Source organism: Rattus norvegicus, chromosome 20 (genome assembly GCF_021556685.1).
Source record: "Rattus norvegicus strain SHRSP/BbbUtx chromosome 20, alternate assembly SHRSP_T2T, whole genome shotgun sequence".
Lineage (NCBI taxonomy): Eukaryota > Metazoa > Chordata > Mammalia > Rodentia > Muridae > Rattus > Rattus norvegicus.
In genome coordinates, this window is record NC_141553.1 from 18,610,839 (window position 1) to 18,623,664 (window position 12,826).

A 12,826-nucleotide genomic window follows, 5' to 3' on the forward strand; every position below is an offset into this window, starting at 1 on the left:
GGGGTGTGGGGGGTGGGGTCTGACAGGAAATCATCCTAAGGTGGGATAGCCTTGGGCAAAATTCCCCAATCTCTCATCAGTTTCATGAGCTGCTTAACCTTCTTCTAAAATTTCTTATCTCGGGCATTTTTCTTTCCAGACCTACAAACTCTCCATCCTCAACCCTATTTACAAGTTGGCATTCAGTTGGAAGGGTAAAAGACCAACAGTGGTCTAAAACACTACCCACAAACATTGGAGATATAAAATTGTTGTTCTGGCTTTTGGGAAGCAGAGCAGGAGGATGGAAAGTTGGAGGCCAGCCTGGGCTACTTGTCTCTAAAAACACAAATAAATAAAACAACAACAAAAAACCTAGAGTCTAGCCCTAGAATAGCATAAACTTTGGACAAACAATAATTGCAGTAAAACTCCTAAGGAATTTCTTAGCCCATGTCTTACTAACTTCTTTCACACCCAAGATAGATATTGTACAGACACTGTTCTAGAAAACAGAATTCAAGTGCAGAAATGAAATGGTGTAGGGAGAAATTACAGATGGAGATGATGTTGTGTCAGCAATCCCAGCTGTAATTACTCTCTTTAACCCTTAGTCTACACACACACACACACACACACACACACACACACACACACACACACACGCACACACGCATGCACACACGCATACACATGCACACGGACATGCACATGCATGCACACACATGCATGCATGTACACATGTACACATGTACACCACACACTTACAGAGTTTGCTAGTAAAGAGTAATGATTATAATCAAAATGGTTAGTCGAGAAGTGGTGACACACCGTTAATCCCAGCACTTGGGAAGCAGAGGCAGATGAATCTCTGAGTTTGAGACCAATCTTATATACAGAGAGTGCTCCAGGACAGCTAGAGCTGCATAGAGAAACCCTGCATTGAAGAAGAAGAAGAAGAAGAAGAAGAAGAAGAAGAAGAAGAAGAAGAAGAAGAAGAAGAAGAAGAGGAGGAGGAGGAGGAGGAGGAGGAGGAGGAGGAGGAGGAGGAGGAGGAGGAGGAGGAGGAGGAGGAGGAAGAGGAGGAGGAGGAGGAGGAGGAGGAGGAAGAGGAGGAGGAGGAGGAAGAGGAGGAGGAGGAGGGGGACGATGATGATGATGATGATGATGATGAAGATGCTTGCTGCAGAGGGAATGGGACTTCAATATGGTTCGGGCTTTAATGGGAGTGCAGGAGCAAAGTCTAGGTCAATGGGTAGAAAACCAAGGAGCAAACAGGGTAAGTGAGCATTCTGGCTAGATGATCTATCTACCAGCCTCTGAGGCATGCTGATCAGGTATCACTTGCTGGGTGCCAAGGTTTGGATAGGAAATGGTCACCAAAGGCTCACGTGTTGAAGGCTTTGCTTCCCAATGTATGTGGTACCCAGAGGGCATCTTGGGGGGAGTGAAGAGATCATCAGAGGTTTGACTTCACCAAGTAATCCATCATGGATGCGTAATTTACTGGAATAGGCTCACTTTCAGGTAGTAGAAGGGAGGGAGAGCCTCACTTCCTCATTGGCTAAACATAGCAGGGCCAGCCATGATGGTCAGCCTCTTCACAGGCTAGGAATGGCAGGGCCAGCCAACCCCAGACTGAAGACTATGAGCTGAAATTCCACTTCCTGTTTCTCTCAGGTATTTGTCACAGTGACAAAGACTACTGCCTAAGTGAGTAAGTCACAGACTAAGACTGACACATTAGAAAACAGCAAACTTGACCAGATGTTGAGTGGTTAGGCATCGCAGGTGTAGGTGAGGACTACCTGCAAATGGACTTTGCAAAATTCTGATTAAAATTAGTGATGTGAAATTAGTGATCTGTACACCAATAGTAAGGCCTAACATGTCAAGAAGAGAAACTCAGAATCTTAGAAGATTAGCCATCCACATAGAGTCTCGAGGGACCAAATAGGTGTGCGTTACATGATTTTTTTATTGCAAAGCTTTAGAAAAGGCGAGCGAGGTCATAAAATAAAAAGAAGCCATGTGATTGGGGGAAAAAACTATTCAAGCCCTTTGTCCATTTTAAAAAAATCTTTTTGCTACAAAGCTGTAGCTGTTTAAGATGCTTTAAGATGCTCTAGATATTCTAGATGCTCTAGATATTCTAGATGCACTGGATGTTCTAGATGTTCTAGGTGCTCTAGATGCTCTGGATGCTCTAGATGCTCTAGGTGGTCTAGATGTACTAGATGTTCTAGGTGCTCTGGACGCTCTAGATGTTCTAGGTGCTCTAGATGTTCTAGATGCTCTAGATGTTCTAGGTCCTCTAGATATTCTAGAGACCCAGCATGTGGCATGTCGTGATAGCCACTCGTGATAGCCGCTGTTTACTGAGTTTACTGAGAGTTTGCTCTCACCTCGCAAACAGATCTGTACAGGTAGATGGGCAAACTACTTGAATGCACTAGCTAGCTCCTTATGTGAGTGCACTTCAAAGCCTTAAGCTGTCTACTGTGGGACAGCCAACCTGGCCAGGAAACTTGCTAAGTCAGAGTGGGTCTGAGTTCCCAGAAACTCCTGTACATACCTGAGATGGTAGGCAGCTCCCTGCTCCCTGCCAGAGTCCTGGCCTAGAACATGTGCCACACTTCCCACACGAGGAAACATGACCTGTGGTCTCATAGTCCTGGGACAGAGTTCTCCGTGCTACTGAGATATCTAGAGGCCCTGAGGGTTTAGCCAATAAGCTCCCCTTCCCAGACATTCCCCCCTATCAAAGATATTTAATCTCTGATCCACCATGAGAAGTGGGTATGAATCCATTTTCTACAATGAACAACCAATAAACAGTTTGGAACCAAAGACTGTCTTTTCTATTGAAACAGCTGTTTGTGGCGGGGAGGAGGCATGGAGAAGGCCTTTGCCTACAGGGTCGCAGTCTAAGTCTCCTGTAGAAGGCCTCTCTGTGCCTCCAGACAACGACCACTGCCTTCGAAGATGAGCTAAGCTGGAAATCCCAGCCCTAGCACCCAGGCTAGACGTCATCCTTAGCCTGCGGGCCCTCAACAGTCCTGGCCTTGTCATGGGCTGTGGACTCCCCTACTCCCCTCTCATTTCATTTCCGACTTCTCTGTGGGGTTCTCCAGTGGTGACTGGAGGCCCGGAAGTCAAGGAACACCAGCTTCTGCTTCCCACATCTCCCACCCCCAGAACCGGTGTCTCGGCACTTTCCTGAAGCCCAGTGGTCCCCTAGTCTACGTTCAATATGTGTGGTTGCAATACAAACATTGAGAAAGACTTCTTTGTCCAATGAATATTTACTGAGCATCCAAAGATGTTTTGAATCATTTTATGAGGTAACGGTAGGGGAAAAGAGGAATGAAACTTTTGACATTATGAGCCCCAAACCTTAATGTAGCCCTAGCCCTAACCCTAACCTTAAATGTAACCTACCACATATTAGGTGGAAGGCAAAACTAGGCATGTTTATATATGCTTTGGAGTAGAGGTCATCCTACCTTAGCCCTCTGAGAGCTGTGCCCCATCATGCTAGGACCAGACATTTATAAATAAAGGGTGTAGGAGGAATTCATAAGTATCTAACAGGAGTAACCAGACAATTGTCCCCAGCTTGTTGGTTTGTTTGGGATGGAGGAGAATTGTCTGTTACCTGTAAAATTCTATCAATGGGTGGAAACTTACTTTGTTAATCAAAAGACTGGCTTTGAATTTGAGGCTGGGTCTAAGGGAAGGGTCAATGCCAGGGTATGCCAAGTACTTGCCGTGTGCCAGGCACTGTTCTTGTGAATCACAGGGTTGTGTAGCTGATTCTCGCATCGACCCATTGAAGATGTTGCTATCCTAGCTCATCAGATATCTGGAAACTGCTGTGCTAAAGAGTAGAGGTGCCTCACGTTGGCTGATGCATGGGCCTGGCGTCTGGTGTCTGTTTGACTCTTACCTGGGCATGTTCATCATTCAAGGGGTGCTGGTGTGTCTGAGCCCCTGTCTCACCCACTTCCAACCCTCAAAGTGCAGAGATAGGCCGCCATCCTCAACCTGGAGGTAACTTGGATTCCAAGACCAGCAGAGGCCTCACAGAACTAGGCACATCCAGGTAGGGTAGCCATCCATGGAGACGAGGCTATACCCTGTAGCAGGAGGCATCAACTAGCAGGGATAAGACAGCTCTTTGCTGATGACCATCACAGTAACTTCTTTATGTTGCTTCTCCAAAACGGAGACAGTGACGAACCAGGGCACATCTTTGACCAAGTCAACACATGCATGGTTGTGCCAGATGCCAGTTCTTCCTCCATTTAGGTCTCTGGGCTTCCAAAGGTGACCACATTGGTAAATCTCTTTTCTCTGCTCCTCATCATTTCTTGTCTCCTTGTTTGGTTGGGATAGATGGCTGAGATTAACATGTTAGGCTTTCAGGAGCTCAACTTTTGCCCCAAACTCCATTTGCAGCCCTGTGGAAGTCTAGGCTTGAGGATTCCCAGCAACTGACCCAGCAGAATAACAAGGGGCTGAAACAGTTCAATGGGTTTCACTTATCATGAGTAAATTCTTCAAACAGTACCATAATGCCTTGGGAAAACATGCCTACCTCCAAGTGTAGGGTTTAAACACATGCCCCCTAACTCTAAGCCCCATCTTCACTTAGGGTTGCACTAGTGATTCTCAACCTACCTAATGCTGAGACCCTTTAATACTGTTCCTCGTGTGGTGGTTCCCTCAACTATGAAATTATTTTGTTGCTAATCAGGACTGTAATTTTGCTACTGTTGTGAATCATAATGCAAGTATCTGCTATGAAGGGTCCCATATGCAGATCTCCTAGTCAGATAGGAGACCCCTGTGTAAGGAGGGTCATTCCACCCCCAAAGGGGTTGCAACCCACAGGGGGAAAACTGCTGATCTACACCACCGTGACTCTGAGGCCTTGAGATTCCTGCTCGAAAGCAGAGAGCTGCGCACTCTGCAAGAATCTAGGGGAGCTGGGATGTAAGTACGGCTTCTACAGTCTAGTCCTAATAGTCAAGACTCAAGGAATTTTAGCTGTTCTCTCTGTGAACCTTTAAGATCAGCTAATGGGTTTGTTTACTTGGGCAATTGCAAATAAATAGGTATTTTGCCACCTCTAGGACATATATTATAAAGAAATATGACTCTTTAGAACATATTGGACAGGGGCTGGGGATTTAGCTCAGTGGTAGAGCGCTTACCTAGGAAGCGCAAGGCCCTGGGTTCGGTCCCCAGCTCCGAAAAAAAGAACCAAAAAAAAAAAAAAAAAAGAACATATTGGACAAGGTCACTATGGTGCTTTCATTAAGAATGTCCCCTATAGTTTCATATATGAACATGCCTTGGTTAATGAACAGTTTGGGAAGGATTAGGAAGGGTGACCTGCGTGGAGGAGGCGTGGCCTGTGTGGAGGAGGTGTGGTTTTGTTGGACGAAGCATGTTACTGGGAGTGGGCTTTGCAGTTTTAGAAGCCCATGCCAGGCCCAGTGTCTATTTGTCTGCTGCTTGGAGATCAGGATTTAAAGCTCTCAGCCGCTGCTCATCTCCTGCCTGCATGCCCTCATGCTCCCCGCCATGATGATCAATGGACTAAACCTCTGGAATTGTAAGCAAGCATCCACATAAATGCTTTCTTGGTCATGGCGTCGCTTCACAGCAACAGAACAGAGACTAAAACACCCACAAAGACATAATTTTGAAGAAGACAGTTGATGCTTGGTGCACTTAATACTTCTTTAAGATGCTTTCTTGCTCAAAATATTTGGGTAAGAAGAAAGGTGCTTCTAGATGTCACTTGATCTTGTATAGTTAGCCACTAGTTAGGTGAAAATGTGAAAATGAGGATTCTGAGACCTAGAGATGTTTTCTGAGCCACCATATACTAGCTATTAGCAAAATTGGATTTTTTTTTCACATCTAAAATCCCAAAATTAATTTGGAATTACTTTCAGAATTATCTGCACACCTCTCCTGAGAACCTGATTGTCACTGGCCATTTTTCTTCCTTTGTAGGCATGCTTTAGATAAGGGTAAAGTCAAGGCAAATAACCACATTTTACGAAGTCACTTCTGTCATTTATCCTCATTAAAACATTGTCTCCTGTGCGATGGAGGTGGGCTCAGAAGACTTGGAATTCAAGAAGCTCTCAAGGCTGACAAGGTTCCTGCCAAAGGTCATGCAGGCAGCAGGCAGCTGCTGGGAAGAAGAGGCTCTTCTGTGGTGCTGCCTGCAAGGTGCACACAGAACTCCAGGGATATGACTTTCATGGGCCAGTGGCCATGATGATGTGGGCCTGTAGGATGCAGGTACTTTTCAGTCATCCACCCTCCTAGCACAGCGGTTCATAATCCTCCTAACGCTGCAACCCTTTAACACAGTCCCTCAGGTAGTGGTGACCCCCAACTGTAAAATTATTCAGTTGCTACTCGTAACTGTGATTTTGCTGCTGTTATGAACCATAATGTAAATATCTGATATGCGATCCCAGAGGGTCTTCAAAGAGGAAAGGCGTGGCTTAGAATCAACCAATAACAGGAGTGTGTTCTAGGTGAGCCTCTGTGGGCTGTGGAATGGGAGCTTGGCTTTGTGGGTGTGGTAAGCAGTAGAGGAGAATAGCAGAAGCAGACGGGTTCCCATTAGGCTGGGGTTCAAGGACGTTCAAAACTAAGTGGCTGGGCTGTCAGAAGGAGAAAGCTGGAGGTGGGTCTGGGAGGGGTGCGGAGGTCGAGCTGCAGAGGCTTAAGACTGAGACTTTGAAATGGGCTGGAGGGAAGAGAAAATGCCGTGGTGGTGGTGGGGGGGATCTGCTTCCACTGTCTTAAGAGAGAAAAGCACTCTGGGTTAATAATAAATTGTAGAGTTAAAATTACCCTCCCAGGAGTCACTCAGAGCCTCCGAAGAGGTCATGATAACCTTAGCTACCTCAGGGGAAGCCAGAGTATTCTTCTCACTTGCTTCATGGTAGAATTATCTGCAGCTAAACTATAATTTTTCTTGAGAGCTATAATAACTTCCTTGGATGTATTTGTGGCCATTGTGGAGTGAATGGACCTACCTTTAACCCCATCCATCACTGATAACTAGCAGAGAGAAGGTCATTCGCAAATGTCTGTGTGCTTAATTTTGTCTAGGCTACTAGGCATACCAGGCAGGACGCATGTAGGGTTCTTCTAGTTAAACAGCAAATACGCGAGTGCTAAATCATGAACTCCTCCAAACACATATACAGAAATATGTGCATTGTACCTTCGGCGGAGGTTGGGGGTGTGTGTGATTCTCAGGAAGGGAACTTCAATAACACCGCCAACCTCGTTTGGCAGCTATAAAAAGTAGCGGCAATTTCATCGAGGCGCTGAATATGTTATAAAATGTCGGCGCGTAATTAATTCAAAATGCTCCGTCGTTAAATCATGTAATGATGCTTTGTGACGATACATAAGCTTAATTGGGAGTAATGTAACTAAGGAGATTGAGATCTGGAGTGCTGTAAATAAAACAACTCCTTCGGTGAGAATTTAAAGTCGCAGGCAATGTTGTGAAGGTCCTAAGGCTTGCCGGGGGTGGGGGTGGGGGTGGGGTAGGCTCTCTGTCCTATTGAAGACGGGAGAAAGACTGCAGAGTTTAACTGGAAGGCCCACGAGAACTCTGGGAGTTCTCTAGTATAAGAGGGGAGCTTAGACATTGGTGAATTCCACAGCCAGTCAGTGCCTCTCAGTTCAAGGTAAGATGTGTAGCCATGGGACGTCGGTGGACCCTCCATTGCACTTCGGTGAGCCCTGTGCTTTAAGTGTAACATTTGCATTCTGAAATGTTTTCCTGTTGGTAAAAGGGACAGAATTAATACCTGTCTGGTTGGCTTGTTTTAATTTTGAAAAGAAGAAAAAAAAATCAATGCGACAACAATAACGAAACAATTTTTGAAGTGCTTAGTAGAGGCCTAGCATGGGGGTGGTTTTGCCGCGTCCCCAGCACACAGTGTCCTGCGTGGTAACAATGGCGGCTATTGAAGTGACTGAAATGCTCTATTGAGATGGGTCCTCTGAAGGGGCGGTCCATATTCCTAGACAGACACTGAAGTGACAAGCGGGGCTGAAATCACCCTCGAGACTGGTGGAGATCAGGATGACACAGAAAACCGGCGAAGATTCCACCGCGCCAGTAGTGCTGGCCTTCCTTCCGTGGAATCCCGGAGCTGAAGGCGGACAGCCAGCTTGGTGTGTTTGGTCTGCCGTTTCTCAGCCATCATTATCTGGTGGCAGCCTCTTTCCCCTCCCCAGCTGGGTCACAGACTCAGGCGCACAGTGAATGTCAGGGAGCCACATGTCATTCCTTAACACTGGCACCTGAGATACAGTCTAGTTGTGTTCTTGGCAGAAGGGACCATTGCCTGTATGAACCCGTTCTTTGAACAGCAGAAAGGGGACTATTCTTCTTCACCTTTGTCCCTTCCCAGAGTGGCTCTCTGAGAGATTGGGGGAGAGAGTTCTCTTCCTTCCTCCCTAATGTGACTCTTGACTCTGAGATGACCTTTTATAATTTATACGTGGGTGACTCTTTATAGGACGTTTTCCCCTTTCGGCTCTGTGAAACAAAGTCTCATGACGTAGCCCAGGCAAACCTTGAACTCTTGATCCTCCTGCTTCAGTCTCCTGAGTGCTGGGATTACAGCTGTGAACCAGCATGATCCAGTTACTACATGTTTTTAAGTACACTTCTTTCTGAAGATGGCTGTCTTAGTTAGGGTTGCATCATTGTGAAGAGAAACCATGACCAAGGCAACACTTATCGGGACGGCATTTAATTGGGGCTGGCTTACAGGTTCAGAGGTTCAGGCGGGAGCATGGCAGCAGCATCCTGGCAGGCATGGTGCAGGAGGAGCTGAGAGTTCTACATCTTCATCTGAAGGCCACTAGGAGAAGACTGGCTCCTAGACAACTAGGATGAGGGTCTTAAAGCCCACACCCATACCCACAGTGGCACATTTCCTCCAACAAGGCCACGCCTCCTAATAGTGCCACTCCCTGGGCCAAGCATATACAAACCACTACGTGGCCATGGGTGAGAGGTGGGTATATGCTATGTCTGGTGAGGAAGCTCAGGGAGCTAATGAGCCCACGTCAGATGACAGAGTCAGTTAGCACACACCTGAGATATGAATGGTAAGATATTGATTATTATTAGAGACAAATTCCATAATTATATAAGTCAGGGAGAACATGGTAATGGAGGACTGATGTTACATTGGAGAGACTTGGGTCTTCAAGGAGGAAAGGCGTGGCTTGGAACCAACCAATAGCAGGAGTGTGTTCTAGGTGAGCCCCTGTGTGCTGTGGAGTGTGGGCTTGGTTTTGTGGGCGTGGCAAGCAGTGGAGGTAGACATCAGAAGCAGACACAGTGGAAAACTCCAGACGTGGATAGATCGTTGTGCCACCCTGTAGAGCACAGACAACGAATAGAATGGGATGCTATGTCCTCCCAAGGAAGGGTCCGCGTGCTAGGGTAAGCGCAGTGTATGGCTGTTTTGGTAACTGAGCTCTAATTTACAATGGCAGATCTATAATTTTATCTGAAAGTATTTTAGAATATATTTATATTTTTAGCTTGCCAAATATGTTCAGTCTCTGAATTTTCTCATCTTATTGAGGGGGTTAGGAAGCAAAGCAGAGCAAATAAGACCTCTTGAGAAAAAAATACATACATAATGTTTTTAAATTGGAATACACTGATAACTTCCTCTTTCCTTATGGCCTCTCATGCTGCTGTGTGTGGAGCTGGAGGCAGGGCCATTAGTCTTTTGTAAAAACATAGAATTCACACTTAATATGAACATCTGCGTGTGCACAAATATGCACATATTTAATATGCAGTAAGTTTTACATACCTGAACCTCAATGAAGTTAAATTTCACGGAGGAAGCAAAGATCTTCCCAAATGACAAAAAAGCTGGGTAAAACAATGTCATACCTAAGAACCTAGGCTCCAAGGATACATATGAAAAGCTTGCATAAGGACTCCTTGAGAGATCACTGAGGGATAGACACACACTCAGACGATGGAAGATGCATGCTGGGCTTCTGGATCAATCATCATGAACGCAGCATCTTTCTCAAGCTGGTGTGAATAATTACCATAGTTACAATCAAAATAGCCCCGGGATGGTGTTGAGAATTAGACATGCTGATGTTGGTTCATATGGAAACACTGAAAGGAACGACAGCCAGGGGAAGGTCTAAGGTGGAAGAGGGTTAGTTACAGAAGAATAAGAAGGTAGAAATCAAAATGATGGGGTCCTTGGTTGTTAGTCCATAGACAAATTGATAAGCTGAAATATAGTCTAGAAGTAAATACACATACACCCATGTGCAACATATATATATATGTATATATATGTGTGTGTGTGTCTGTGTGTGTGTGTGTGTATTTAGGGCTGGAAGAGAGTGACTTTCCTTATCAATATGGTAAGTTGGTCAGTAAACTTTTAAGAAATATGTATGTGATGTATGTGGGGGTTAGGGATTTAGCTCAGTGTAGAGCACTTGCCTAGCAAGCGCAAGGCCCTGGGTTCGGTCCCCAGGGAAAAAAAATAAATATGTATATGCACATATCTATGAATATAAAAAAAGAAAAGACATATTAGAAGAAAACATTGTGTGTATATGTGTCTATGTGTCTATGTGTGTGTGCATGTGTGCATGGTGTGTGTGTGTACGTATGTGTGATGTGTGTATGTTTGTATATGTCTGTGTGTATAGAGAAATAATGTCACACAAAGTCTCAAAAATCACAAAAAGCTAGGACAATATACTCTTACTAAAATAGATGTTTTAAACGGCAAAAAGAAAGTCACAAATAGTTTAATGGGCATCTAAGAAAAATAAGTTGCTTTCTATATCACAGAAAGACTTTTCTCGTTTATAAAATTTTAACTTAGAAGTTAGAAAGTTTATAAAGAGATAGGTGCTAGCCAAACAGGTGGAATTCTCTTTTTGAAATGCCTGCCTATATTAAATATTATGCTACTGTCTAGATGTAGCATAGTTGGCACACACACATCTGTCACACTGAAGGGCATCCTGCTTACTTCTGAGTTTGGGGAATGACTTTCTTCAAAGTCTCTCTGGACCACCTTGGGTAAGTTTGAATCATGCATTTTTCCCAAGCCCAGAATCCCTAAGGTGAATACTTAATAAAAAGAACGACGAGATGAATAACTCACTACAATCGTGGGATCATGAAGAACATTCCATTTCAGAAACCAGGGGTGGGATGAGGACCTAAAGCTCTTGGGAAGAGAATTTCCCAAACTATAAGGACATATGTCTTTTACTTCAGAAATCCAACTTCTAAGAAATCCAGATTCTGACCTATGATGTCATTTGCACATCCCTATACAAGGACAGGACGTGTGAGCTCATATGGCTACAGCATGGCGGTTGCCATGGTGAATGGTGGTCACTATGGAGCAGCTAATTAAGCTAGACCCATAGGCAGAGTGAGATCAGTGCAACTACTAAAGTTTAAAAGAACTGGTTGTAAATATTAGCTGTCCTGGCCACGGCACAGCCCCAAGGTCTCTTTCCATTTTGGCAAAGTCTCAGAAAGCTGTCTGGAAGATGAGAGGGATGGTGAGTCATCACTGGCTTCTCTTCCTTTGGTTACATTCACTGTGGCACAGACTAATTCATTGCAAGTATTAATCATTGATTCTATATGGGCAGCATGAACAGACTATGGCCACCTTTTCACGATATCCTCAAGAGTGAGCAGGAAAGGACAAAAAAAAAGGGAGTTGGTCAAAAGGGTATGTGGTAGCCAGCCAGAAGCCAGATCCTTGGAATATCTCCAAGGAGGCCAAAGCAAAGCCCCAGAGTTGATACAGTTTGTGCGCATGCCTCTGCACATGCAACTCTGTATCTGTATACTATGACGGGAACCAGAGTGAGAGACGTGAACAAGACCCTAGAAAGCAGGTTTGGCTGCATAGCTTTCTGGGTAGCTTAGGCTGCCTCTGGATGTCAGTGCGAAGAGAGAGGGAGTCAAGGCCAGGAGCCCTTTCCAGAACTTCTCAACTTCATTGGAAAACCTACTGCCCACCAGCTGATAGGATTCCTGTGCAGAAAAGGAGTGGAGCTCTGTGAACTCAGAGCTGTGCAGATGTATCTTTGGATTGCACTATGCGATAGCCATAGGGTCAGCCTGATACAAAAAATTATAATTTTTTGGTTAAAAAGAACTAACGGGTATGTGTGTCTGTCTGTGTGAGTGTGCACTCCTGGGAGTGTCATATATGTATGCTTTTGCTTGTCCAATTCTTTCTTTCTTCTAATAGTATAGATCTCAAGTATAAACTTTGTAAATGACAATGTGACAAATGTGCCCCAATGTAAATGGCTTGATGTGCCTGGGTTGGACCAAGGATTGTCGGCCGTCATCACCAGGTTGTTGTTCCCTGCGTGTGCTGATGGCTGCTGTTGGCCTGAAGCTGACCTGTTGTCTCTTCCACTTTACTTTCAATCCTTCTTTCTGAGCAGTATAGTCTCCCATCACTCAGAGCTAATCACTCCATAGTGAACAAAACACACAGCTTTTCAGGAATGAGGGATGGAGTGGTCATGAGGCTGAGGGGGACGAGGAACAGGCCTTCCACTTGGCCTTTTGGGCCATTCGAAAGGATCTGGACACCAGAACACAATGGCCATACAAGCCTACATAGTTCTTTGTAGAAATAGTTCATTTCGAGACTTGGCCTCGAATGTGGGATCGTGAGGAGACACACATAACCTCCAGTCCAATGGCTGCTGCATTAATTAACGAATTAGCCAGGGTGAA